The sequence below is a fragment of the Armigeres subalbatus genome, chromosome 1 (genome assembly GCF_024139115.2).
Source record: "Armigeres subalbatus isolate Guangzhou_Male chromosome 1, GZ_Asu_2, whole genome shotgun sequence".
Classification (NCBI taxonomy): Eukaryota; Metazoa; Arthropoda; class Insecta; order Diptera; family Culicidae; genus Armigeres; species Armigeres subalbatus.
Genome location: NC_085139.1, coordinates 112,569,010 through 112,582,019, shown reverse-complemented (window position 1 = coordinate 112,582,019; position 13,010 = coordinate 112,569,010). Strand labels below are relative to the sequence as shown.

At 40.0% G+C, this 13,010-nt stretch overlaps 1 protein-coding gene across 1 annotated transcript in view; it reads right to left on the bottom strand.

Moving 5' to 3' along the window:
- The window catches only part of LOC134206439 (uncharacterized), a 234,118-nt gene that overhangs the window by 137,665 nt on the left and 83,443 nt on the right, over nucleotides 1-13,010 (bottom strand). The window lies entirely within an intron of this gene.

Here is a 13,010-nt window from a genome sequence, read left to right as displayed (position 1 = left end):
ATCTTTTTTTGGCCGAGAATATGTTGAATAGAAGAAGATCTAGTGGCCATGTTGCCAAATATATTTTCCCACGTCGCACTTTTTGGTCAGAGATCAGCTGCACGCTAGTTGCAGTTGTGATTAGATCGTCAACCAATGATTTAGATTTAAAGACTTTATCGACAGACTTTATCCTCCGAGCTTTTGAGTGGACTATAGCCTTTTCGGACATATACCTAGCATTGGTGTACGAGAAAGGCAGAAACGGTTCTAAAGAAGAGAAAAAAAAACCTACAAACATCCTTTTTCACATCTTCGAAATCAGTTTTCTTGTTATCTTTATACTTGTTTTAGTGTTAAGTATTCATATAACTACAATTCATAATAAAAGTTCCTTCAATCCAACGCGATGGAACAGTTGCTATAGATGACAGTTTGTCACTTTCGTAAGTACGCGTCAATGGAGCCAATAGAGTCGCAACGAAAGTGAAACTTCAGGGCAACCTTGAAGCTTTTCATTTCCATAAAATCCATAGGGGAAATCCATGAAATACGCTTCGTAAAATGTAGTGAGCTATCAACCATCCCCAATCGTCGGCTTATGTAGGTACATGCATAATTATAAACGATGTTATTTTTAAAGCATTACTCGTATAAATTTTACTCCTAAGAATGTCAGGTAATTTATGGATGTTACGAAGCATTAAAATACAATATTTCGAAAAAAGGGCCTCTCATTTACAAAGACGATGAGTTTGTTCAATGCTACACGTAGTCACCATTTCAAGAAAAATCTGGGTCCTGTTGGTCCGTTGTGTACTATTATATCAAATACAAATATGCTCAGAGTACAGAGCCTTCTATCGAAATGTTGGCTTCCGGGTGGTTTTATAAACATTCTTCTACTCCTAAGCAAACAAAAAGGGCAAAGAAATTTTTTTTATTCGGATTTTTTTTGCTTCGATAGTACGTACGCTTCGATAGTACGTACACTAAAATAACGCAGGTGTACGTACTATCGAGGTATGCTTGTAGCTGTCATGTATATTTTTTTAACTTTCTTACCCCAATTGCTTATGGGTTACTACTTGGGATTTAATAGCACCAAATTGAAGGTCAAAAATGATATAGCATGAAAGCTACCATTGCTGGCCACGCCCATCTTCTCCGTTACTAGTAGGGATTGAACTTCAATTCATTATCATTTAGTATTCAGCCAATACTTCATTCCAGTGTTGTATGGCGGACTTCTAGCGCTGATTTTCCTCTACAATTTTGTCTAAGGGTACTTTGCTCTATGTCTAACATTAACAGCCAAAAACGGTAGTATCATTTAATAGACTAAATGATAATAACGCTTATTATCATTTGAATATTAAGTGATACTAGCGTTTCACGCTGTAAATATTTGACATAGAGCAATGTACCCTTAGACAAAGTTGTAGAGGGAAAATAGCGCTAGAAGTCTGTCATACAATACTTTTCGGAATTCCGCCTCTGGAATGAGGTATTGGCTGAATACTAAATGATAATGAATTAATAAGTTCAATCCCTGGTTACTAGGGAAGGAAAGGAAATGATGATATGACATCTACTTAACGATCAAATTACTGCCACTCACCAGAAATGTCATCATCATTGATCATCAAAAGTGAAAAAAGTGCAACCGTTAGCTTGTAGAGCTTCGTATGGCATTTTCATTGCTAATTTTCCAGAGACGATTGCTTCAAGTTCAAATTTAAACATTATTCTATCACTTACTCATCTTTTTTGGGCGGAAAAATAACGTAGTCGAAGAAAAACTGGTATAGAAAAAAAATCCTCGAAATCCAGTTCAGCACTACCACACATGTTGCAACTCACAGCGTTACAGCTCCGCCCGGGAAGCTTTCAAATAAAACTTTTTTTCATCATCTTCCATTTGGATTCTTGTCTCAAAAAACACTTCACTCGTATTACGCACTATCAAATTTTCACTAAAACCCCCATTTCACGCAGTGAATTGATTAAAATTTAAAAAAAAAACTGCATTTTTATTTCAAACCCAACAGGTGCACAAAATAAAACCAAAACATAGGGTAGAATACGGCATTGGCAGGGTGCGACAGTTGTTGGCACCCTCAAAAATATTTGCGTTTTCCAGCAAACATACACTATTTATGAACATAATTTTGATTCAATCACACAATTTCAAGTCTAAGCTTTCATTTGAATAAGTTGTTTGTGTAAAAGTAGCAAGATTTGACGAGTTAATCACCGAAGCAAATTTGCACCTACGAAATCCTTGCCATTATTGCATTGCCAAAGAAAGCAGCGCACGAAAAGCAAACTGTTACTTACTTTTTTGGATCGCCTGTTTCTCCTCTTAATTGCGTATGACACGACAAATTAAGTACGTAAACTACTTTTTACACTTTATCACCACTTGATTATCACCACAAAGAGCAAATTTAAGCAATATTTGCTCTATGTTTCACTAAATAAAATCGGGACTGTTCGTTTTCTTTGACAGCAGCACACTTCGGAATAGAGCATGTGTTTGTGAGCATATCAAGCACACGCTAAGGAGATACCACGCACAATTCTATGTGAGTTGATTTTAGCAAAAATACGAACAAATACGAATACGAAAACCTAGGAGAGGGCGGTTTATGGCCATGTGATGATATGGCAGCACCTCGTTTGCCTTGTCCTAATGTCGCGGAATTATCGAATGAACTAGAGGACGTTCCATTGTCTGTTTTCGAAGGATTGGGAGTAATTCAGACTACCAGTAAGTTAATATATACGATATTTTTTCCATCTTACTAATTAAATGCATGAAGAAGACAAATGACCGCAACAACTAAACTGCTAGATCCCAAAGCCAGTCGTGTTGATTGTTGCTTGGCTCGAAACTAGGAGGTAATAAAAAAATACTTCCAAAGAAATATAGATAGTAAGAGGAACTCATATTTGAATCATCTAATAGGGCTTGACTTGAAATTTTTGTCGACTTTCCAGTGACGTAGAGTATTCTTGTTAGCCACATGATGAACAAATGCTTATTCAGGAATCTTACATAGTTCTGGAATTGCTTATTGCTTATTGCCAGAATTGTTATTTTTTTGTTTTTTTTCATTAATATTGTTAACCACTTTTTGTAGAAATAATTTTATTACCTTAAATATATATTAAATTTATTACAAAATTCCACAACAGTTATAATTTAGTTGCATCACAATACTGCCCATGCATCCTAGATGACACAAATAATATTAGTTAATAGCAAATGTATTAGTTTTACTATCAAATGGTTTTATACAGATCTGCACAAATACTATATAAACGGCAAAACTACCACATATACACATGAATGACGAACATTTGAACCTTAACGAGACGCCAGCGACTCACCGACGCCCTCATAGATGTCAAGAAGTTGGATAGGGAAAATAGTTTAGGAATATCATCATAGGCAAATGATATACTAAGTTTGAACAAACGATGGGAGTGACCATGCTAAAAAACGAGCAATGGGTAATGTTTTCAACATAACCGCGAGTAGACGTAGGACTTGTATAAACGTAACGTATTTACATTTAACTTCTAACTTTTGGATCTATAGAGTTTGATTATAGGTATTGATATTGGAAACGACAACTTCCATGCTGTGTAGAATTATTAGCAATTTGTTTATTCAAAACTTCTGGAAATAAAACTAATAATTAAATACATAATTAGAATTGCTTTGTTTCTAACTATTAAGCCCTTATTTACTCAAGCAAATGTAGGGCATCTATAGATTTCTTATTGATGATAGTATTTGAAGTTTAAAAATTTTATTTATAAAATTTTCAGACTTGGGCAAAATGTGCTATTTTAGGGGAACTGTTTTGCAAACAAAGAAATACAGCACGAATTTCGTTGCTTCTTTTTGTCAACATGCGTGCTTAGCGCTGAAAAAAAAATCGCAACAATAAGAAACAAGTCAAGGAGCAGTAACCCTACTAAAATAGAGGAGGTACTGCTAATACGTCAACGAAAAATTATTTAATGTTTTGATCCCAAACTCCGAGTCTACGTCAAGTTTAATAATACAATTTCTCAGAAAATGAAAAACAAAAAATAAGATGAAGTTTATTTAAATATTTTTCTGGAAATTATTTTTTACGGACTTTTTTAAAACATTTACATGTAAGACAGCAAAATTTTCTAATCTAAAATGGATATTAACACTATTGCTGATTGTGCATCTTTAATTGCTAATGCCTTTTGCAAATAAATGTAAGTAATTATTTTAATCGATTTTTCATTTTCATCAGCGAACTTATTTTTTTTCTATGGAATTAGAACTGTTATAGTATAACCATGTTTCAATGTACGTGTGGTTCAGTAACAAGCACAACTTAACATATGGTCAGTCATATGACATGACTCATACCCATCCCGGGATCATATGGATTATGAAACCCATCACCTGGATGAGCAGACCAAATCTCTCTAATTTTATTCTTCCTCATCCACCACCGCTGCCCTTGCTGCCACAGCCATCATCGGCCTGTAGCCGTGAACCCCGAGCTATGCGATGGGCGATTGCATCCATCGCAACCGACACCAATGCATCCGACCATCATCAAGCACAGAATGACAAAAAAATGCACCCACTTCTTTTATGCATATTTGCAGACCCACCCACCGGCAGTATGCTGTCGCTGTGTAGGTAAACACAGCGAACGAACAAACGAACGAAGGAAACGAAAAATGCGGGAGCAAAAAATACGTCAGTACGCGCTGCTGTCACAAATTGTAATGACTCGCACACGGCAGGCACTGCTTTTTTATACACAAAGAAAATCTTCCGGTAGACCCAAACATACCGTGACATACCGCATTCTGATGTCCGTGTTAGGAATGCACGGGATTGGTTACATATGAAATTTTGACTGGCTTTGACAAGAATTGAAATTCTCAGTAGCTAATCGTTAATAATCTTAAGTTTCAATAAAATAGGCAAAATGGTGGAGAGTGCCCAAGTCGATTGATATATAATTCTTAAAAATCCACCGAAAGATAAAGGCGCTAGAAACGTTCAAAATCTTCCCTTCCAGCGTAACGCTCTCGATTTCCAAAAATCTAAATGACACCCAGTATAGTAAAGAAAGACGTAAGTCCTACGTCAAAAAATATGTCATTGTGGATTTTCCTGGGATGGGGCTAAGCTATTAAACTTGCCCTGGCTAATTAGCCTCGGTTTAAACGCCACGGTTCGCTCTCTGAAACGAGAAAGAAATAAATTACATTAGATTCCCCTCCCCATATGTTTTCCAGTTGATCCATTCTTTCGCCTCCAATACGCTACCGCTGTTCATCTCTACATCTTAGAAGATTTGGAAATATTTTACAAATGGTATGTGGGGCATTATGTTAGCAATGATTGTTCAATATGTTGCTTCCAATGTTTGTGCTGAATTTAAAGTTTTTTCCCCAGAAAAAAACTTTGGAAATATGAAATCATTGAAGTTTGAATTGAATGTGATGTACATAAATATGTGAGCTATAAGGTGAATAATGTATAAAAAGTATGTTTCAAGGTATAACGTAAGTATGTATGTAAATATGTAAAATATATACCTTTTTTAAAGTATTTTAAGAAGGTATCAAATCAACCAACTAATATTGACCACGTTTATTTTCACCTTCCGGGACTCGAATGGTCCTGGATCACTTATACCTGCGTTATGTACAAATATCATGCTTTATTTGCTAGTGTTATAGTTATATAAAGGTGTGTGTACTCGAAATTTACTCAGAATAGAGATTCATATCAGAGAATCATGAAAGGATGGAATATCAAAACTTAGATTGGGGGGTGACAATATGTCAAATGGGAAGTAAACTGGTTCCATTAATGACATACCTTTAAAGCAGGAATATTTAAGTATAACGAACCTACTTAAACGATCTTGTTAGATCTCGGCTGTTTATTTTCAGTGACAAAAAAACGTATTCATGGTAGGGAAGTTGTTCGTTTCCGATTTTGATATACAAATCGATTCCCTTATATAAAAAAAAGTACATGTAAATCAATTCGCGGAAGCGTCTTTAAAACGAAAGTTGTACTTACACTGGCACTAGGATAGGATGTGCCAAGTAGTCAGTAAAAATCGTACCGATTTGCTGTCACAATCGTACCGGTTGCTGATTGGTTGAAAATGGCAATCGATTACTTCGATTGGTGGCGGCGCGTTTTTCGTAGGGCAGCATGTTGTTAGTTTGGCCGTGTTGCAGGTTTGTAAAGTTGAAATTAAGCAAAATTTCGTAAATGTTTGAGTTCCAGTTTTTTGATAGAAAATAAATTTATGTTGATATGCAAACGCAATATAAATTATTCTCAAGGGCTGTAAAGGTTTAAAACTGTTGATTTTTAACATTATCATTCACCTTTCCGTCATTTTCGATCTCAAATTCATTGTTTCAGTAGCGAAAACTTCTCTCTGTTAGTCTTTTGCTTCTCTTACATGAATAATGGATGAAACGAGAAGAAAAACATCAAGTTCTGATACATGATATTTGGAAGATTTTGTACCAAATTACTTTGGCTGCACTAGCGACCACCTCGTCAGAGCAACCGACTAAAAAACAACAAGGCAGTCTCAATTGAGTTGTCACATCCTATCCTAGCACTGGCATATCACCCCGTATTAGTTTAGTTAGGTGCACTTTGGAAAATAGTCTCAGAGAGAAATCCACCCACATAAAATACAACAATACTTCTATGAAAGAAAAATACTCCCTTGTGTGATGAAAACTTGGGGTCCTTGCAATCTTCGATACAATTTTCACTTTGATAACACCAACGTTACTATATGCACAACTAGCAAAGCAATATATTACTCTTATAACATGATCACGTGATAACATTTAGAATGCGAAAAAAGACCTACATACCCCATATATTTTTTAGCGATTTGAAAATTGGTGACAGAAAAACCGACAGCCAACCTTTCGCGGCAAAGCCTACTTTCTAGCTCCTCATACATTCAGTCGATTTTCCCATATAAACTTCAGGCTCGTTGAGCATCCAGTTAGACTTGACGGATCTGGCTGAAACTTTCACAGTAGCTTCTGGAAGCAAAAAACTTTATTCTCAGAGGGTAATAGGGACACGGCAGGTATGTATTTTCGTCTGTTCGTCATAGTCTCGAAAACCAATAAAAGAGACGCTTTTCTGTAAAACTCATACGTACCAAATCGTAAGCTCAGAAGAAACGTTCTGCTATAGTGAAGTTCTAGCAAATGTACGTTGCTTTCGTTGGTTTTAGCCCCTACGACGATGGACGGAAATATCTGCCGTGTCCCTATGTATAGAAAAAATGATTTTGAATTTTTTCATATAAGTGTGGTCCACCTCAGTGTTCAAGTATAAAACGAAATAAATATCTGTTGATTTAAATAATATTGTTCAGAAAATAAAAATAATTTGTAGATTTCATCGTAGGGGCAGCAGGGACTATGTCCAAGGGCTTGACGATCCCTCCCCAGGCCATCTGCGAGATGTGTTACCTGCCTAGTATATGGTGGGGTTTGGGTTTGACAGTAGGCCCTGTTAAACCTCTATAAAAGGCAGCGTGTTTTTGCAAGTTGGCTCCGCCAAAGCGACCGTGTGCCGCTCAAAGCGCACAAGCCCAAGTCCTGGTGTTAGGTGGGACGCTAAACAGCCCTGAAACGACGGCCCTCCGACGAGACAGGAGGTTTGCGCAGGCCCAATAAGCCGCCTTTAAAAACAACCATTATGAACGACACGGAAGATAATACTACTCGATACAATCGACAACGACCTAGGCGACGAATAAAGGATCACGATTATAAGCTTGGAACATGGAACTGCAAGTCGCTAGGCTTCGCAGGTTGCGACAGGATAATCTACGATGAAATACATCCCCGCAACTTCGACGTCATAGCGCTGCAGGAAATCTGCTGGACAGGACAGAAAGTGTGGAAAAGCGGGCGTCGAGCGGCTACCTTCTACCAAAGCTGTGGCACCACCAATGAGCTGGGAACCTGCTTCAAAGTGACAGGAAAATGCGCCAACGCGTGATTGGGTGGCAGCCAATCAACGCAAGGATGTGCAAGCTGAGGATAAAAGGCCGATTCTTCAACTATAGCATTATCAACGTGCACAGCCCACACGAAGAGATACTCGACGACGAGAAAGATGCGTTTCATGCACTGCTACAGCAGACATACGATGGATGCCCACTGTGGGACTTAAAAATTGTCATCGGTGACATGAACGCTCAGGTAGGAAGGGAGGAAATGTATAGACCGGTCATCGGACCGGATAGTCTGCAAACCATATCGAACGACGACGGCCAACGATGCATAAACTTTGCAGCATCCCACGGAATCGTAGTCCGAAGCACTTTCTTCCCCCACAAGAATATTTACAAGGCCACATGGAAATCACCTAATCAAGTAACGGAAAACCAAATCGACCACGTTCTAATCGACGGTAAATTCTTTTCCGACAACACGAACGTCCGCACTCACCGCAGTGCGAATATTGAATCCGACCACTACCTCGTTGCAGTATGTCTGCGCTCAAAACTCTTGACAGTGTACAACACATTGGGCGGCTACAAGACGGTAGACTAGTCCAAGACTACGCACAGCAGCTGGATGTGGCACTCCCAACGGAAGAGCAGCTAGGCGCAGCATCTCTTGAAGATGGCTGGAGAGATATTCGATCCGCCATTGGAAGCACTGCAACCGCTGCACTAGGCACGGTGGCTCCGGATCAGAGAAACGACTGGTATGATGGCGAATGTGAGCAGTTAGTTGAGGAGAAGAATGCGGCATGGGCGAGATTGCTGCAATACCGCACGAGTATGAACGAGGCACGATATAAACGGGTGCGAAACAGACAAAACTCGATTTTTCGGAGGAAAAAGCGCCAGCAGAAAGATCGAGACCGTGAAGAGACGGAGGAACTGTACCGCGCTAATAACGCACGAAAGTTCTATGAGAAGTTGAACCATTCACATAAGGGCCACGTGCCACAGCTCGATATGTGTAAGGACATAAACGGGAACCTTCTTCCAAACGAGCGTGAGGTGATCCAAAGGTGGCGGCAGCACTACGAAGAGCACCTGAATGGCGATATGGCAGACAACGGTGGCGGTATGGTAATGAACCTGAGAGCACGCACGCAGGACATGCGACTTCCGACTCCGAATCTCCAGGAAATCCAGGAGGAGATCGGCCGGCTGAAAAACAACAAAGCCCCTGGAGTTGACCAACTACCAGGAGAGCTGTTTAAACACGATGGTGAGGCACTGGCTAGAACGCTGCACTGGGTAATTACCAAGGTTTGGGAGGATGAGGTTTTGCCGCAGGAGTGGATGTCCCATCCACAAAAAGGGCGATTAACTGGATTGTAGCAACTACCGCGCAATCACATTGCTGAACGCCGCCTACAAGGTACCCTCCCAAATTTTATGCCACCGACTAACACCAATTGCAAAAGAGTTCGTGGGGCAGTACCAGGCGTGATTCATGAGTGAACGCTCTACCACAGACCAGGTGTTCGCCGTACGTCAGGTAATGCAGAAATGCCGCGAGTACAACGTCCGCACACATCATTTATTTATCGACTTCAAAGCCGCATATGATACAATCGATCGGGACCAGCTACGGCAGGTAATGCACGTAAACGGATTTCCGGAAAAACTGATACGGTTGATCAAGGCGACGATGGATCGGGTGATGTGCGTAGTTCGAGTTTCAAGGGCATTCTCGAGTCCCTTCGAAACGCGCAGAGGGTTACGGCAAGGTGATGGTCTTTCGTGTCTGCTATTCAACATCGCTTTGGAGGGAGTTATACGAAGGGCAGGGATTGACGCGAGTGGTACGATTTTCACGAAGTCCGTCCAGTTATTTGGTTTCGCCGACAACATTGATATCATGGCACGTATGTAACTTTGAGAGGATGGAGGAAGCCTACATCAGACTGAAAAGCGAAGCTCAACGGATTGGACTAGTCATCAACACGTCAAAATCGAAGTACATGAAAGGAAGAGGCTCAAGAGAGGTTAATGTAAGCCACCCACCATGAGTTTCTATCGGTGGTGACGAAATCGAGGTGGTTGAAGAATTCGTGTACTTGGACTCACTGGTGACCACCGATAACGATACCAGCAGAGAAAATCGGAAACGCATAGTGGCTGGAAATCGTACGTACTTTGGACTCCGCAAGACGCTCCGATCGAATAGAGTTCGCCGCCGTACCAAACTGACAATCTACAAAACGCTCTTTAGACCAGTAGTACTCTACGGACACGAGACCTGGACGATGGAGGACCAACGCGCACTTGGAGTTTTCGAAAGGAAAGTGCTGCGTACCATCTATGGTGGGGTGCAGATGGCGGACGGTACGTGGAGGAGGCGAATGAACCACGAGTTGCATCAGCTGTTGGGAGAACCATCCATCGTTCAAACCGCAAAAATCGGACGACTGCGGAGGGCCGGGCACGTAGCCAGAATGTCGAACAGTAACCCGGAGAAAATGGTTCTCAACAACGATCCGAAGGGCAAAAGGTGAGGCGCGCAGCGGGCAAGGTGGATCGATCAGGTGGAAGATTACTTGCGGACCCTCCGTAGACCGCGTGGTTGGCGACGTGTAGCCATGGACCGAGCCGAATGGAGAAGACTCTTATATGGTCGGGGTTCAGCCAAAACGCACCAAGCGCCAACGAAAAATTACCTATTTTTCTGCCCAAACTTTCGTTTAGCAGATTTAATTGATCGCAGATTGTAACGGATATCCCTCAATCCAATAAATGAGGATATCCTATTACAAATGTACGCTTGAATTGATATGAAACGATTTCCTTTGTCCTTGTACGAACAAAATATCACAAGTCAGTCAAAAAGCCGCTTGGTGCGTTTTGGCTGAACCCCGACCATATACCACACTGGCCATTACGGGCTTAGTCTGAATAAAAAATATTGAAAGGCTGACCAGATCATTTCGGTGAAAAAACGGGACAGACGCGCTTGCAAAACGACATGTCAAAAAACGTTGTGAAGAGCTGTGGAAATTTCAAAATGTATGGGCTTAATTTTCATTTTCCGTGTCAGAAATTTGAAATATTTTGCAGTGAATCATTCATCACCATAACCTTCTCTTGTACTAAGTTAGTAGTGGAAAAAATACTAAACTGCAAAACACATAAATTTACGCATCTTTCAATATTTATAAAAATGAGGAATTTTGATATCTCATTTCAATCTACTCTAAGACATGTATTAAGGATTTTGTTATTGACTATCAAGAACATTTTCCAATTCTAAACCATTGAGAATAACAAGCAATAGGCAAAGTACCCTGCCTAAGGCCGATTTTGGACATTGGAAGACTAAGAAAAAAATAGTTTTTAGAAAATATTTAAAAAGACAAATGTGAAAAGAGTAATATGGTGGGATTATTGATTTCCCATGCAAGTTATTTCATGATTTTTTATCGTTTGCCGCTTTATCTGCACAATCCGCAGCCCTTTTAATTTGGAGCAACATTATTGTGATTTTTTGTTTTGAATCTTTATTATAGTGATTTTTAAATTTATATAAAGTTCATCACTGGCTAAATAAAAACCATTTTTGTCAACTAAATTGTTTTTTTTTACATGTAATGGTCATCTAATTTTTTTTTACCGACCTAGGATAGGAAACTTCAGTAGCCGTTAGAGCGAAAACATGCTGAGCCCGGGGAAGTGAATGAGAGGTTTGCACATGTCGAGTTAAAAGTGTGGCAGCGGGTGGCACCCGCGGTCGCCACCAAGAGGCATTGCAGAAGGGTGAGCGCACAGGTGTTAGTATGGACTGCACATGTCGAAGTAGCAGGGTCGTAGTTGGTACCTATCACTATCGACACCTCGAGGCATGGCAGAAGAGAGTAGAGTGAGCATCCAAGTCAGTCTCACGTGGCATGTTAGAGGTGAAGCACCTAAAACAGCCTCGCATGGCATGTCAGAAGTGAGAACCTAAGTAAGTTCCACATGGTGTGTCATGAGGAGTGGTAGGGTGTGCTAGAGTGAGCACCCAAATAAGTCTAAAATTGGTGTGTTAGAGCGTAAATCAGGTGGTAGGGTGAGCAAGGGTGGTTCAAAAAATCGATTTCGCTCCACAGTGCTCATCTGATTCTTTACCATGTTCTGAGTGTCCTCTGAAAATTTGTGCTCATTTGGATTGAAACTGATTTAGCACAAGCCGTTTCAAGTTTGGATACACATTAGTATGGGGAAATTTATTTTTTCATTATACCGTTAATGACGCTTCCCCATCAAGCGCAGGTTAAAAGAAAACCTACATAGCGACAAGGAATACTCAACAGCTTACACCCAACGAAAACCGCATGTTGATTAACCGCCCCAATAATTAGTAATCGATTTTAAGACAGGTTGCGAATCTTTAGTCATGATCGTTAAACTTCTTTGAGGGCATCACTGAAATGTGCAGTGCAACATAGTAGCCTGAATTTGAGTGTGCTATCTTTCGCGCCACGAGCAGCACTGTTGCCTGTTGATGAGTTATGCAATTAGCTCCAGAAAACCGCAGTATAGATCAAATTCGATTACTAATTATTGGAACGATTAATTGAGATGCGGTTTTCACTGAGTGAAAGCTGTTCAGTATTCATTTTAGCTATATAGTTTTTTTTAACCTGCGCTTAATGGGGAAGCAACTTTAACAGTATAATGAAAAAATAAACAACAGTATAATGAAAAAATAAATTTCTCCATACTAATTTGCATGCAAACTTGAAACAGCTTGTGCTAAGTCAGTTTTAATCTAAATGCGCTCAAATTTTCAGAAGACACTCAGAACATGGTAAAGAGTCAGATGAGCGCTATGGAGCAAAATCGTTTTTTTTAACCACCCTAGTGAGCGTTCAAGTTAGTCTCACATGGTGCGTAAAGGGTGACCATCCAAGTAAGCCTCATGTGGGATGAGTACCTGTGTGAGAGAGCACATTAAGTACTGCCTATCCC